The 16,404-nt window shown below is 50.7% G+C and overlaps 1 protein-coding gene across 6 annotated transcripts in view; it reads right to left on the bottom strand.

The window, feature by feature from the left end:
* Positions 1 to 16,404, bottom strand: part of RNF220 (ring finger protein 220) — a 164,856-nt gene that overhangs the window by 71,463 nt on the left and 76,989 nt on the right. The window lies entirely within an intron of this gene.

Here is a 16,404-nt window from a genome sequence, read left to right as displayed (position 1 = left end):
AGAGGGGATAAAGCTTTAGCTCCTGTGCAGCCTCAGTCCTGGAGCAGTGGCCAAAAGAGGCATTTCCTGCTCCGAGCTCCATTTGGTTTGGGCACAGCTTTAGGTCAGATTTTATCATCCCTTCTGCTCCTAAGCAGCAGACACAGAGGGGAGTGGTGTGGTCTGGAATCCAGTTTTCTTCTGGAGTACCCCCAGTTCTCCCCAGTTCTTGTGCTCCTTGAGGCAGTTACTAGCTCTGTCCTGCAGATGGGCATGAGGGCATCCCAGTGACTTAGCAGGGGAAGGAACTAGCATTGAGGGACGTGGTTAGTGGGCATAGTGGTGATGGGTCAGCAGTTGGACTAGGTGACCTTAGCAGTCTTTTCCAACCTTAATGACTCTGTGATTCTGTGAGTCTATGAACAGCTCCATTTCTGGGCTGCTCCTCTGTAACCTTGGCTTCCCCTATTTCCAGAGCAGACAACGCAGCTCGGAGCCAAATGCCACAGCATTTCTCTCTGCTCTTAACTAATTTAGAAGAAGTATTTAAATTCTCTGTGATGTCCCTGAAGCTGGGGGTCAGGACCCTGAAGAGCAGAGCTGTTCACCCCCAGATGCAGGCACGGCTGTCCCCTTCCTCATCCCCAACCACCACCCTCCTCGTCTCCAGCCCTGCCAGGTTTCCCCACTCCATAGCCAATTTCCTCCAGCTTGGAAACTTTATTACCCCCTCTGTAAGGAATATACAGCGCCTATTTAACATAAAATAAAACTCTAAAGCAAACAATGAAGTTCCAATAAAAGGGGAAAGCCCAGGGGTGCCCGCGCCCCTCTCCCAGCTGTATTAGCAACTCTGCTCATGAGAGGGCGTGCGGAGCCCGGCTCAGCTGCGGCGGAGGAACATGCTTTATAGCTGCCTGTTGTCATCCAACGCCGACCCTCCTGCTGGATTATTTATTTATGTATTAGACATGGATCAAATTGGTTAAATCCGAGTGAGAGGCAGTAATGCACAATAAAGCAGCCAGCGCTGGATATGAGGGGCTACGTGCAGCGTGGCCTTCCAATCAGAAGCCAAAAGGTGCCATTTTATGGCTCCTAACGATGGCAGAGCCCAGTTAAATGAATCCCCATTAAAGGAATAGACCTTCTTGAAGTATAAAACATTGGTGTGAGCAGCTTTACTGGGGCCCTGCTGCTCTCTGTAAGCGCCTGGTGCGGGCATTTAATGAGAGGAAGGGTGTGAGATGAGTTGGAGTCACCTTGGCTCATCCTTGCCTTCCAGCAGGACACAGTGCACGTGTCTGGCAGAGCCCTCTCCTTTGGCCTCCCTACAGAATATGAGGGAAACTGAGGCACGGAGCAGAGCTCTGTGATAGGGGCCTTCCCCTGCCTCTCCAGCACCTCCGTCCATTGGGAGCTCTCCCATAGGCAGGCCCAAGAGGAAAGCCCAAGTTGGACTTGAGTTGCTCCCAAGGCACATCCCTTGGCTCTGCATCCCTACTGCCTGCTGGAGAAGGGAGGATGAAACATGCTGCTGTGCAGCTGGGTGCATCTCCCTCTCTTCAATAATGCCCAGAAATCGCCAAACCCAAACAAGCAGCTCCTGCTGACCCTTGCGGGAAAGGTCGGCATTTCAGTAATTCCACCTTCCTGCTGGAGCTTTTCCACTTTTGTGTAGCAGGGGCTGAAATAGCCCAGGAGCGTCCCCGACCACCTGCTATTTATAACCCCAACTTCACAGCAAAACAATGGAGCTGTCTGAGCCTCCTTCCCAAAATAAACAGGCAGCCTTTGAGTGGACGGGAAATCCTGCTGGATTCCCGCTGTGGGGTGTGCAGATGGATGGGGAAGTGGCTGCCCTCTGTCCTCCCACCCTGAATCCACACTCCCTGTCCCAGCCACCACCACAAGGCCCTCCCATCCTCCCCTGCCACCCACAGTTTGCACTGGTGGGATGGGGATGCTCTTAGAGGTTGACCTGCAGGTGTCTGTGGTATTCTCTTGTGTGATTGCTGTGAGATGGTGGAGCACAGTGGCAGTGGTAGGAGGAGGCTTGGATAGAGATGTGCAGTCAGGGTCCCACTTGGGAACGTGCTGCTGGTCTCCTGCCTACTGCTTAGGGATCTTTGGTGGGCAAGTGTTCCTAAGCAGAGATGATTTCAGATTTCAGCATCTGGGGTAACTGGGGGGGATCTCAGACCATAGGAAGGACCCTCGCTGCATTCCACTGCAGGAGAAATAAGCATCGATGGCCTTCTCTACCACCTACACAAATGATATTGCAACAGCTCTGTGTCATGTCAGCTATCACCCTGCATCTGCTCTGAAGGTGTTGTGACAGCAGGGCAAGGTCCTCTGACTCCACCAAGTGTGGGAGGCTGGGCTCAGGCTACATGAAGAGCTTCAAGAGGGGCAGGCGATCTGGGCTCTGGCCACGCAGCCAAGACCCTGACACACAGCCTGCCACAGTTGTGCTTAAAGCAGGAGACAGAGGAGCCCCAGCACCTGGCCCAAGGGCTGACAGCTGCACTTCAGCAGGTGCTAGGCTAAGTGACAGTGACAGCAGAGGGGAGGGGATGGCTCCATGCCAGTGGGACACCTACACAGCCCATCTCAGCTCTGCCCCATGGCCCCACACTCGCTCATGCTGCCCATCCCATGGCACCCAGCTCCATGCTGGTGGTGCTGGGTGGTGGGATGGCAATCTGGAATGTTCAGGTTTAGGTGTCAGTGCAGAGAGAGAGGGAGATGTGAACACTCTGTGCATCACTCTCCAGTGCTGGGCATCCTGATATTCAGGAACAGCCAAGGACACTGTGTTGTGCATGCAGCTGGACCAGAGGGCATCCGACTGGGGTGAAATGAAAGATGCAGGCTCCGAGCTGCCTGCTCCAGCAGCAAGTGCTCCCTGCCCTGCCCTGCCCTGTGCTAAGACTACTCCTGAGAGACCCTGAATGGCTCTTTTCAGGCTTCTCTTCTTGGCAGCTGTGTTTTTGTTTTCCTGCCCCTCTCTCTCCCCACCACTCTCTGGTTCCACATGTTTACCCTCCCCGGCTCTGCTGCACTCCCCCCGCCAAGCCCCTGCTTGCCAGTGCCAGAGAGATGAAAAGGCAGATCTGCATGTCCCGCTGCTTGCACGGTCTCCTGGGCTCCGTGGAAATGTTGAACTCCAAGTGTTGAAACCAAATATTTCCTGCTCCTAAAGCCGAGCGCCTGACGTGCAGACGCACCCCCGCGTGGAGGAATTTCTCCATAGGTTCCATCAGAGGGCATCTGTGTGTGAATGGCTCCCAGCCTTGGCAGGGGATGAACAGACCCCAGGTCAGGAGATGCTCATGGGATGCACTCATTGGTGAGGACATGCTTCGTCTTCCACTATGGTCCTTCCCTAGGCCACCTGCCCACGTCCCAGAGCATCTTCTCACTGCGCTGTCCTTCCTCATGGGCATCCAAAACTCTCCCTTTCCCTGCCTTGTCCCCAGGAGCACCAGACTTGCCCTCCCAATTCTTCATTTCCCAATATCTCAAACTGTTTTCCACTTGTCTGAGTCCACAGCTCTCCTTCCTTGGAGACGCCTCCCTCCATTTCATCCTCCCATTTTCTCTCTCCCTCTTAACCACTCCATCATTTAACACCCATCACAGCTGGTTGATCTGAAACCCTCCTGAATAGCAATGACCCCGGACAGGGGCCCTGCACACTGCTCTGGGGCCATGTAGGAGCCAGGTGGGTGGTAATGGAAGTGCTGACACAGGCTCCTTGACAGCACCACTGCTATAATAATCCCTCCTGGCTCCCCCTCTGCTCAGCTTCCATGGCGATTATTTTCCGTTCCATGATGGGCCGGCTGTTATTTGTGTACTGATAGCAGATATCTCGTGTGACAAGCTTCCTTTCCTTCCAGCTCAAAAAACAATAATTCAAAGAAAGCCCCATATTAGCTTGGAAATAGCCAAAAGCCTGCTCCTCTCCGGCGAGCCTGCATGGCATCCGATGGCATGACAGCAAGTGGCGGTGAAGGGGAAGATGACAGCAGTGGTGATGAAAGTGGGGGTGGTTTGGGTCAGCAAAGAGCACCCGGTGACAGCAACAGAGTGGCTTTGGGAGGAAAAATGACTTGGTCATACAGGGAGGAAGCATGGGGTGAACTGCGCATCGCTGTCCCATCTCCTTGCCACACAAGAGTCACCTCTCTGTGCCACACCAGGGTACCTGGGTTTTTTGGACAGCACAGGGCCATTCCTGCCATGAACTCTCTAGAGAGGGACAGGGGTTTGTGCAGAGGAGATGGGAGATCACAGATGGACAGAGAGACCCCATGAGCAAATGGGGTGCAGTACAGAGCCAAACAGAGCCTCTGCATGCCCCCGAAGGGTCTGATCCCTGGTAAGGGGCTGGGCAGCTGAGCAGCTTAGCAAATACACCTGCTTGTCCCGAGGCTAAACAAAAATCTAAGGCAGGATCCAAAGCTGAAAACTTGCTGAAATATTGATTTCCTTCCGAAGAAAAGAGAGGCTCTTGCAGCTGTGAGCTGGACGCTGCAACTCTGCACGGCGCTGCTGCCAGGCACCTGGTGGGAGCTGTTCCATGTGACAGTGCAGGGATGGCCCTTGGAAGGGAGGGACAGCCCGGTCCTCGTGGGCACCATACTTCTGGGGGGCTCCTGGGGACATCCCCAGAATCCCAGGTTCCCACCCCAAAAGCCACTTCCTCCCTGGGCACTCCATCTGCAGGGATTGTGGCTTCCCACCACGGGATGGAGAAAGATGGATGGAGCCGGGCAATAATTTAAGAAACTGAGTGAGTCTGTACATCCAATCACTTTACAAATCAGGGGAAAAGGAGAGAGGAGGAAAGGAAGGAGGGGGGGGAGAAGTGAAAAGGCCGCGCAGGGAAATGCATCACAATTACTGTCTCAGCTCTAATGAGGAGCCTGTCATGAGGCTGTCATCCTGCGGAAAGCCACCTACTCAGAAAGATTCAATAAAAAAGTAGCAGAGAGATAAAAAAGAGATATATTTCAGCCCTTGCTAATATTCTTTTCATTTGTCCCAGCACAAAATAAGATACTGCACTTAACCGGCTCGGTTAAAATGAAAAGCGGGGGGGGGCGGGAAGGGAGCAGCATTGATCAATACCACTAAAAGCCGGGAGACACGGTGATGGAGTGCAATTTTTTTGTCTGTGCTGAAGCATAGCAGAGGCCCGGGCGGGGTAATTTATGATTCACACGCATGCTGGCTAACTAGAGGCTGACAAGACAATGAATCCTCGATGAGAGGAGTGCAGGCCACCTCGAGCTGGGAAGGAAGATTGTGACAGGGACCCGGGAGGGTGAGAGGAAGAGGAGGGCTGGGGACGGCCCCGTTACTCTGGAGATGGATGGAATGAGGGCAACGGGGAGCAGCAGCAGAGGGTTGGTCCCTTCTGCACACCAGAAACCCTGATGGGTGATGCCATCCCTGGTGGCAGGCTGGTGACATCCTGCTGGCCATTTGGTACAAGGGGCACTTGTTGTCCCTCAGACACTGAGCTGGGGTGGCTGCTGGTTCGGTAGGATGAGATGAAGAGGAGGAAGTGTTCCACTGCATTGCTAAAATGTGCCTCAATAATCCACAGTGGTTCTTGGGATGGAAAGACCTGGAACAAAGAGCCATCTTCTGCTGACAAAAAGTGATGGTGGAAAATGGAAAAGGTGGGAGTTTTGCGGGGACATCCCAGTGTATGGCTGGGAGCCCACAGATGATCTGAGAACTGCTGTCCAAGGCACTATCTGGGGTCTGCTCCATGCCCTGATTGCTTCCGATGTACCAAAATCAGAGTACAGCCATGAGCAGGAGCACCTCTGTGTCCTCGGTGAAGGAGCTGGGAGCACCCCAAGGGACAGCAGCAGTTTGTGGATGGGACCCTCACTGTTGGTAGTGACAGAGGAGCCCTGGGACAACTCCAGCCTCTTGGTGACATGCAGCACCTAGCTCAATAATACCCGCAGCACATGCAGCTCCCATGCCCTTGGCTTGGAGGGCAGCCAGTTGGTTGGGGATACGCCAATATGCCCGCAATTTGAAGAGACAACGATGGGGCAGAGCTTTTCCCTGCCTCCCACCCACTCCCTCCCCCCAGCTTGCATCTCCTCTCCTCCCTCGGGGGTGTGTGGGGCACACATCGAAAACACAGATATTGAACTGTCAAAACTATTTCCTACAAGAAAATAGATTCATCAGCTTGCAGCACGCAGGGTCATTGCCACATTTTCCCCTCGCGCCAGCACCTGCACATGCCGGCGCATACCCAATGCCTCTTCGCAGCACCGGCACTTTAGCTTGTAGCTCAGGGCCCTTAAGTGACTTTGAGAAATGGATAATCGATTATAATTCCACGGGCCTCTCTGCAGATTTATCCGGAGAATGTATAAAAGCCAGGGCTTGGGAGAAGCGGGTCCTTCTGGCCAACATGTCAATTGCCTGCACTCTCCGTGCCCGGCTCGGAAAATCGCATCCCAAGCACGACTCTGTTTAATCCATCAGTACACAATCAATGCACTCTGTAATCAACTCTTGATCACTTAATTTTACACATGTTGGCTGAATCCCTTTGTTTAATCACTAGATCAGGCCACCTTGTTGTGCAGCCCCCTCCTGGCTCAGCCCTCCCCACTGGCACTGCTGCCCTGAGCCCTCCATTCACCTTGAGCAAGAGCCTGGTGAGTGGAGAGAGGCACTGGAGGAGGGAGGATGCAAGTGGAGAGAGCACGAAAAAAGCTCCAGAGAGAAAGAAAATGTTTTCCCTCTGCAATCCTAGAGCTTGTCCCACCCATACAAAAAACATCGCAGCTGGGATCTGGAGAAGAGCCACATGTCCTGGCTGCAAGGGGATGGCACCCATTGCACGACTCCCATCCATACCCCCAGCACCCTCCCACCCCATCATTAGTTTGACTGTTTGAGCAGCTGAGGCCATTATCAGCAGTGCTTCTTGATCTTTCCCTCCCAGAGGCATCCTTGGGAACATCGCTTCCATCTCACCAGGGTTCATCTTCCTTTTTATGGCAAGAGCACGACCCTAGGGTTGCAGATGCTTGCGAGGCGGCTTGCTGGCGTTTTAGTGTGATTTGTGTCACCCGCCCGATGCCACCTCACCCTTGGCGCTAGGGTCGGCGTCCAGGGGATGCTCATAGGTGGAGATGTCTAATGGCATGACATTGAAATGCATTGGGGTTTCGCATGCATTCATCTCACCCTGCTGCCAAATAACCCTTTCCAGGAAGAGTTTGTTGTGTTTTATCTGTGTGCTGAGAACCTGAGGGCTCAGAGATCGGGAAAACACCATTCTGATGCCACACATTGCACTCCTCGTACCTGAGGACATCATCCCTAATCCACAGCTCTAAAGAGGCTTTGATGCTGCCTCTAATTTGGCACGTGGAGCGGCCGCTGCTCACGCTTGCTTGCAGGAATAAATGATGGGATACGCTTGAACAAGAGGGATCTGTGAGCGCAATTGCCAGGGGAGCGTGCAAATGTTGTCTTTGCACAGGAAACGTGCACCAAGCCGCGTGCTGACACTGAGAGGCCGGGTGTAGGACAAAGCCGGCGCATATGTTTAAAGAGAATTCCAGTTGCTATCCTATAGCAAATAGTCTTCAAAGAGCCCCTGGAGCTCTCAGCTTCTCAGCATGGAAAGGGGAGTTTGTACAAGATGAAACACAAATAAATAGTTTACCATATAAAAGATATCCCAGGCAAAGAGTGAGATGCAAGTTTTTAGATCTCACATTAGCCAGCTGTGGTTTTATTGGTCCCCGAGTAAAAGCTGTAAATAAAACACAAACCGAACCTGCACATTGTCAAATTGCATTTTAAAAAAACCAACACTTAATGGTACTTGAGAGCATCAAGGGGTGAAATAGTGCACAGTGCATCACAAGACAGCCCACGGAGCTGTGAGCAAAGTGAGAATACCAGAGCTGGACAAGTGGACCAAAGTGACAGGGATCAGTGGGAAACCAGAGCATCTTCTCCTCTCCCTTCTGTGCCAAGCTCTGCCCAACCTCTGCAGCTCTCAGCTCTTTAAACCTTGACTTATGATGACAAGTGGACAGCAAAACCACCCCATCTGGCTCTGGGCTCCTTGTGATGCCCAGAGTTCTGTCCCCCTCCAATGAACAAGTCAATCTGTCCTCTGAGCTCTTGGCCATGGGATCAAGGTTCCATCACACCACAGCTCTTCCCCACTGTCACCCACGTGCCAACGCAGGCGATGGCACTGTCACATCTCTTCTACTATTTTCAGGTGGAGGGAAGGAAATAAAGAGAAAAAAAGAAAACAACAACAACAACAAAAAAAAAAAACAACTTGCCAAGGACTAATTAATATTTAATTTACTGCAAAATGTACTTATTATTCCCAAGTAATTGGCCGCCTGCACAGCTGTGGCCACTAATGAATAGAGGGGGAACAAGATGCGGGGCTGGAGGCTGGGGGGAGCACAGGGGTGGTGTTGTCTTTGATCAGACTGAACCGCTGCCTTTAATGTGCATAATAAGAAAACTTAAACAGCTTTGGTGTTGTTTTTTTTTAAGATCTAAAAACGGCCGTGATGCTACTAATGGATCGCGCTTAGCTTATTGCACTGTAATCGCCCTATTATCGCTGCAACTTTAACGAGGGGAAAAAAGGACTCTGGAAGATGGCATTTGCAAATAGGTTGTTGAATAACATTGCTGCTAAACACAGAAAACAGGCGAGCCCACTTATTGCAATTCCTCGCATAGACTGTCAATGCCCAACTAAGGCACTCAGCATTCGAATCTCTATTGCTGCTTTTTGCTCTGTGATTGAACTATTGGCTCATTTAACTCTGAGGACAGAAAATATTTTTTTAGTTGCTAATAGAAGTGGCCCAGTGTGGATTTCAGCTCAGCTTTTCCTGCAGAGGGAGTTAATTTCACCCCAGTGCTCAGTGCTTAAGTGGGATTGAAGAGGCGTGTGAGCCTTGTGCCGACCCTTCTGCATAAGGTGACATTCACCCTGAGAGTGTCCCCTCCCTGGGGAGTGGTGCACAGTGTGAGGCTGGGAAATGGCATTTCCCACGTGCGGGGGATGGGGCTGACAGGGGAAAATGTCCCTCGGCCACGGGTGGGGACCTACCCCCATTGGTCTCATGGTGGTGGCTGTAGCCATCCCATTTCCCCATCATGCCTCAAGCATTCCACTGCTCTCCCCGCTCCCCGGCCCTCATTCAGTGCTCAGCAGTGGATGTTTATGATGGCCCCAACACCTCAGGCTGTGCTCCCATCCTATTTGGGTACGTGGACGGCGTGACGGCCAGCCCAGCCTTTGGCACCACTGCTGCTCACTGCATCCAAGCCTGGAGACGTGTTGGCATGCTGCCGGCCCCTGACTAAAGCAAACAGCCAGCCAGACGTGTCCTGGGGGCAAAGACAACACCATGCAGGGACTCCGAGAGGTGAGAGCAGCCCAGGGAAGGGCCAGAGGCAGAGAGCAGTAGTGGTGTCTCCTCCAGAACACGCCTGAGCCTCCTCTCCCGTCCTCTCCAAATAAAAACCCGGCCTAAGCCCAAGCAAAATAAATAAATAAATAAAAATATCAACATACGCCACCCCAGGGAATTTAAAACTCTGACCAAATAGGCACTATTGATGTAGAAATATAAACGCGGCAGTGGCTCCGTGGGCCCTAAAGCTGAGCTGCAAAGTGGATTGTTGGGTTCGATTTGTCAAACTCGGAGGCTGGCAAGTTTGGGCAGCTCTGCCGATGGTGTTTTATGGAACCTTTCAGGAACCCTCAATAAAAAATGTATTAGATTAGTAATTTGAGTCCCAAATGACCAATTTGAAATGATTGCTTTCTTATGATTTTTCTGAAAGTGCCTGTTTCGTGAGAAATTGCTTGAAAAATCAGAGGGAGTTTGTAGAGACAATTGTAACAGCACACACGAGGGCTGGTTGCAGTGGGTTAGGGGAACGTTCATTTAACGAGGAAGGAAAAAAGCTCTATTTTTTGTGTCTTTCCTCCTTCCTTGGCTTCAATATTACCATAAGAAGGGCTGATGGTGAAATACTTGGGAAGGAAGGGAGGTTCGGTGCCAAAATGACCTCCCGAGGTCCCTTTCAACCTCAATTATCTTGCGGCTCCTCAACTCTCTTGATCGTCTCCCTCGCTGCCTTCTGGTTTCTGCACTTCGAGGGCTGTGCTCACAGCACACATCAGCTCTCTGCCCTGCCTGCAGGCGTGAAGCATGCCGTTCCTATTTATTTAAACGAAAGCCGAGATTCTTATATCACTGCTTGACTGCAGAGGCTGAAACTTTAGGAGAAAAAACCCTGAGAGCCTTGTGATAAACTTGTGAAAATTGGCAGTGCTGAGAGCGAACCACCCTGGAATACTGCTACCTGGAAGGCATTAAGGAATTACAGAGTACAGAGCTTGTGTGGGTCAGGCTGCTTGGGAAAGACAAAGAGTTTGCAGAAGAACGAGTAGCAGAACCCATCAGCTTGATCACTAACCAAAAAAGCCTGAAATGACTGAAATATCTATACCCTGATCCTCTTTAATTGCTCCTGTTTAAACAGGCCATTCTTTAAGACGGGAAAATACAAAGTCAGTAGGGTTTGTGTAAATGGCAATTTGCAAAAAGGATAAGGTGACATTTCTGACATGAACACTGAACAAAAAAATTAATATTTTGTCTCTTTAATAAATGGGTATTTGCAGGAGAGAATCCATTATAAAAGGAGAGCTAGTGCGAGGTTCTTGAAGCTGTTTCCATCAATTGCTATAAGATTTATATGTAAATATGTTAATGGTACTATTAATAATTTAATGGGGGCATGGCAAGCTGTGTTTACATAATAAATATGATTAAGTGTTTCCCTCGAATGAAGTTGCAGGAGTGTCACGCTACCCCAGGTTATTACCAGCGAGGCTTTGCTGTGCTCACCCCAGCGCTGGCAGGAGGCGCGAGGCTGCGCTCCCATCGTTGTGCCAAAAAGCTCCCACTGTTGCTGCAGAGCAAGCAGCAGAGATTTGCTGACGTGCACGGGTGATGCTTCCCCCAATTTTATCTCTTACAAGGGCGGATGAACGCCCTCCACTTGAATGAAATCGTTCAAGATTTACTTGAGTGTAATTGAGAATAAAATCTGGTTGGAGATAATTAAGTTGCTGAATATGCTTACCGCTCCTTAAATCCACTGCTCACAGAGCAGGACTGGGAGAATAACACAGTCGGTAGGAATAGAGCAATTTATGGGCAAAGCAGGCAGGCTGCTCCACTGGGCACCAAGACCCCATGGCATGCTCCTGCTTGGCTTTGCCCACCTAGGGCTGCGGGATCCTGCCTACACCTGAGCACTTCCATATCCCCAGACATTTGCAGAGCTGGAGAGAGCTATAGGGAAGAAAAAGACTAGGATTTCATAGAGTTGGTAGTAAAACCTCCCAGGGCTGTGGTTAGCACTGGTTAGCACCCCTTTGTCTCTCCTTGTCCCCAGACTGTCTTGCCTACTGACAGCAAAAGGCTCTAGAGTGGGATGGAAGGGGTTAAATTAACTGCAGTGCAAGGCCAATCGCACTGAGGTGTCAAACTATAATTTTATATTAGGGCCTGTAATAGTTACTAGAGTTTTACTACAATAACTACATGTCCAAGCAGAGTTTAATGAGAAAATCTATAGTTTTGCTATGGTATTTTCTCTTAGTTTGCATAATTCCCTGAATGCAACCCAGTAAAGCTTTTGACCCGAGATAATAAAAAGGTGATAAAAATGGGCTGTAAAACCCAGCATATACATACATATATATATATATATTAAACAGCCACCACAAAATTATGGGTAATTTCCACAAGATGAGATGAAACAACAAAACCTCATTGGACACACCACCCCATGCACTGCAGATGGCATCCGTGTGGGTGTCTCTTATGCCAACAGAGCCTTCCCCATGGAAGATATGGGCTTAGACCCTAGGGTCCTGCTCCCATGTTCTGACCATGGTTAACCCGAGACCCATGGGGTGGGCTCTGGTGCAAGGACCCAGCTCTCTGCATGCAGAGAAGGAGAAAGCTCCTTAGTCACAAGGCATGAGGGAAGGACACATCAAATCATCCCCCCCTCTCCACATTTCCTTCTCTGCCCTGCAGCTGCTCACAAGGATGTTTGGATTGTAAATGCAGCTGTAACTTTCAGTATAAAACTCAACCTCTTCTCTCTGCTTGAGCCATTCAGGAGGGCACAGTGTGGTGCCTGGGCTGAATGTTAAGGGACTTCCATGGCTACCAATGGGAATTGTGGATGAGCTGCATATGGATGGATCTTCCCAAGATACACTGCTATGTGTCCCTGTTCACTGTAGTTGGTCCAAATGACCTTGAATGATCACTTCCAACTGAAACTATTCTATGATTCTATTCATTCTGTGGTTCTATCCTTTCTGTGATTCTGTGAGTCTATGATTCTATGATTCTCTGGCTTTCAAGTGAGAAGGAAAAGTTCCTCATGAAACCACAATCCCAAAGAGTCAAGCAATGTTGGGACACCACTGAGAGTATCAAGTGTGCATGGAGATTTTGGTGTGCAACAGCAGTTTTGCTTTGGATTCTTCATTACCATGAGGATGAGATGCTCTGCCCATCCTCACCTGGAGCTGTGGCTCAGGGTGAGCCAGGCACTGGGCATGGTCCCATGGTTCCCCCGTCTCCCTGGTGAGCTCCCAGCTTTCTGTCACCCTGCCAGCTCCAGGCTGTCCCTCTCCCGTTCCCCCATCAATCACCCACAACGGGGATGATGTGTTAATGTTTTTCCTATAGACAGACACATTATGTTTCCACACTGCCTCTGCACACGCCGTGTTTACGCCCCTTCTCCCTCCGGGGAGTAAATCAAGCAAATTGATGCGAGCCATGATTAATTGTGTATCTCGGACCAATCTTTTACCGAGTCCCTCACACGGGCAGGTTGGTCCCCCCCTCTCCCTCCCCGACAAACCGGGGAAAAGAGCCTGTGCTCGGCTCGCTCCCTCTCGTGCAGTTTGACGGATAGACCCTGCCCGGGACGCGGCGAGATAAATTTGAAAGGCCTGCGCCGGGCTGTCAGCGTTAAAGATGATGAATGTGGGAGGTGAGGCGGGAGGGACCCGCCGAGCTCGGCGTAATGGATAGGGCTCCTCGGGAATGGATGCTCGGCCGGTGATTCCGCGTTAATCTCAGGGCTCTGCCGAGGTGCTGCCGACTGATAACAAGGAAATAGGAATGACAACAATTTTTAGCTGAGAGATTCTTCACAAAAATGCCAGCACGCTGGAGGTCTGACAGGCCCTGATTGAACAGGAGTGGGGCGGGGGGGCCGCCAACACCTCTCTGCTAACATGCAAAAGATGGATCATTTCATTCCCCCGCCTGACCATCTACATTTATTATCATTTCCCTTAATTCTGCCTCGCTTAGATACCTGTCAGGACCACTTCCCTCCCCAGGGCCGGCTGACGGGTGTGGGATGCAGGGGCACCAACACTGTTGGTGTTGGAGACCGCCAGCCTGGGCAGACTGACAGGCAGATGGCTGGGACAGACTGCCGCCAGCGTGGCATGGCGCTGGAGGTTGAGGCGGCCATGAGATGGGGGGAGCCTGGAGCTGTCCTCAGCACCACACCAGCATGGCCTCAAGACCACTTGGATGTGTCCCCAGGCCCCCGTCCCATCCCACAGCCCCTCTGCCCCTTCCTGCTGCAGACAGCACCGTTCTCTAATGACCCCAATCATACAACTATTTGCTGGCCACACATAAGCGCTTCCACTCCACCCCCTCCTCACCCCTGACTGCCATCACCGTATTAAAAAGCTACCCGCTGCTGGGAATACATTAGTGACTCGCAGCAGATCCTTCTTTGCAAGGATAATTACAAAAAATAGAGGGACAATAACTATTAATATTTTATTGCAGTATTTAATGAGCTAAAGCAAATCGCCTTGCACTCCACTGGAACGACATGCTTTGTCATTCTTACGTTCCTTCCATCATTCTCCCCAGCTCCCCATCTGAGGAGCCCTCCCTGCTTTCACGTCCTGCTCACTCATTGCAATTTATATTTCTTCTAAGCTGCCTTTCTCCATCTCGAAAACGACCTTGCTGGGTCCTGTCCCAGAGCTGTGCTGTTGGAATGACTCCTGTGGAAGGATGAAGCCTTTCTCTTAGTAGAGCCACTGCTCACCTTAGATCTTTGCTGTCTCCACATGGGGAAGCTGAGGCTTTCTTCCCTCAGGCAAACATTGATGTATCAACATCTGCTTTATATTTCCTTAAATTACTCACTTCCTGCTTTTTGATTAATTCTGATAGGGGGGAAATACCATGCAAGTAGTTGCATGGCCTTCTACACATCTGAACTGATGGCGGTGACAGGTATATGGTCAGACCTGACGATCTTAGTGGCTTTTCCCAACCATAATGATTTCATAATTCTATGAATTTTGGATCATTTCATCTCTCATCACGGTCAGCAGCAAGGTGCCACAGAGCCAGAGGGCACCACGCAAGGGCTCACAAAGCTGTGCCTCCCTCAGCACGAACAGTGGATGCTGTAGATGTGCATCCAGTTGGACTGCTGGAGTCAGTCAGCCTTCAAGAATGCAAGTGGCCCTTAAAGAATCCAATCCAAACGGGCTTGAAATGAGATGATTTCATCTTAAAAGGATATTGTGAGGTAAAATAAAAGTTGAAGATATTACTGGCATGGTGAGCTTTACCCATGAAAGCAAGAGTAACAATATCTTTCTCTGAAAAATTCTAAAAAGATCACGGGGATACACCCTCACGTGTAAGTAGATGTGTATCGCTCACGTTCCCCAGCAGCATCCACCCAAACCACTCATGATTGGCTCAGACTGAGCACTAAAAGAGGGATGAAGCTGAGCAGCATCACCGTCCAAAGGGAGCAAAACATGGGAAGCGGCAGCATCACTGCTAACACTGCACTGAAACTGCACCGGTGGGTCTCCATCATGCCAACACCATCCAAAAACTAGGTTCAGGAGGGCTCAGGCTGCTTCCTTCCTCCTTGTGCCCCAGGGCAGGGACATGGGATGCAGGCAGCAGCATCCTCGTGCTCCAGGAATAAATAACACTGCCCCAGCCTCTGCGCACCGAGCAGAGATTTAATGTGCTGACAGCCCGCATTTTTTACCTTTAGTCAATATAAGAAAGGCCCCAAGACTATGATTCCCAACATCTGGATTCCATCAATATGTGATCTGTCATGATGTATCGGCATTCCCCCCTCTCTCCAGATTGAGCAATGCGGCTGGTTTTATTAATACGTCAAATACATTATCCGTGTAATACACTTGTCTGCCTCTGCCCTCCCGCTGCTCCTGCACAGCAGATTTGAATGTATGATGAATCAGTTTGCATTACACGTCTGTACGTCATAATTTGTCAGGATTAATAGAACTGTGTGGGTGGGGGGGGAGCCGGAGGGAGAGCGTCATGTGTGTTTAGTGCGGAGATGTCTGTATCACTTATTTATCTCTGCTCAGGCCTCTTGGTTCCCGGAAAACAGCAAGCACAGCACGTCTGGGAATTGCTGGGCAGCCTGGACCATTGTCATGCACAGCCCTGCCAGGGGTGGCTGCAGGGATATGGGGAAGGGTGAGGTGTTGTGATGCGGTACTGGGATGCAGTTCTTGGGATTTGATGTTGGGATGCACTAGTGGGATGCAGTAGCAGTTCATGGAACAGGCTGCCCAGGGAGATGGTGGGGTCACTGTCCCTGAAGGTATTCAAGAACTGTGGAGATGCAGCACTGAGAGACATGATCAGTGGGCATGGTGGGGATGAGTTAGGGCTGGACTGGGTGAGCTTAGAGATCTTTTCCAATCTTCATGATTCTATGACACTGGGGATGCTCTGACACCTCTGGGCTTTCCCATCCAAATGGACAGGTCCCTGCCCACTGTGTCCAGCACCACAACAGACACAGCATTTCCTCCTGGCTCTGCTGGAGCATTGGTACCCCACTCTGAAGCAAGGCCCTTTGCCTCAGCTTCCCTGCATGTATCACTAACCTGCATGTATCACTAACCTGCCTCAGTGCTGGCCCCATGCATGATGTGTAGAAAGCCATTTATTTGCTTTTTGAAAATGGACTAATGCACTGATGGGGAGGAGATGCAGGGATCTGTTTGTAACCATTACTGTACACAGAGGCATTGGTGCCAGGAAGAGAAAGGAAGAGACCAGAGCCATGCTCCTACCCCAAAACTGGGGGCTTATCAGGGTCCTGTGGCCACTTCCCCTCAGCACACAGAGATATGTTTGCATCTTTGCAGCTGGACTTTGCTTTGCCCCTGTAAAACACCCATTCCAGCTATAAATGTTATTTACAGTACGTTACAAAGGATTT

The sequence above is a fragment of the Phasianus colchicus genome, chromosome 9 (genome assembly GCF_987193195.1).
Source record: "Phasianus colchicus chromosome 9, bPhaCol1.hap1.1, whole genome shotgun sequence".
In the NCBI taxonomy this organism is placed as follows: domain Eukaryota; kingdom Metazoa; phylum Chordata; class Aves; order Galliformes; family Phasianidae; genus Phasianus; species Phasianus colchicus.
This window is presented reverse-complemented; position numbering and strand designations above follow the sequence as displayed.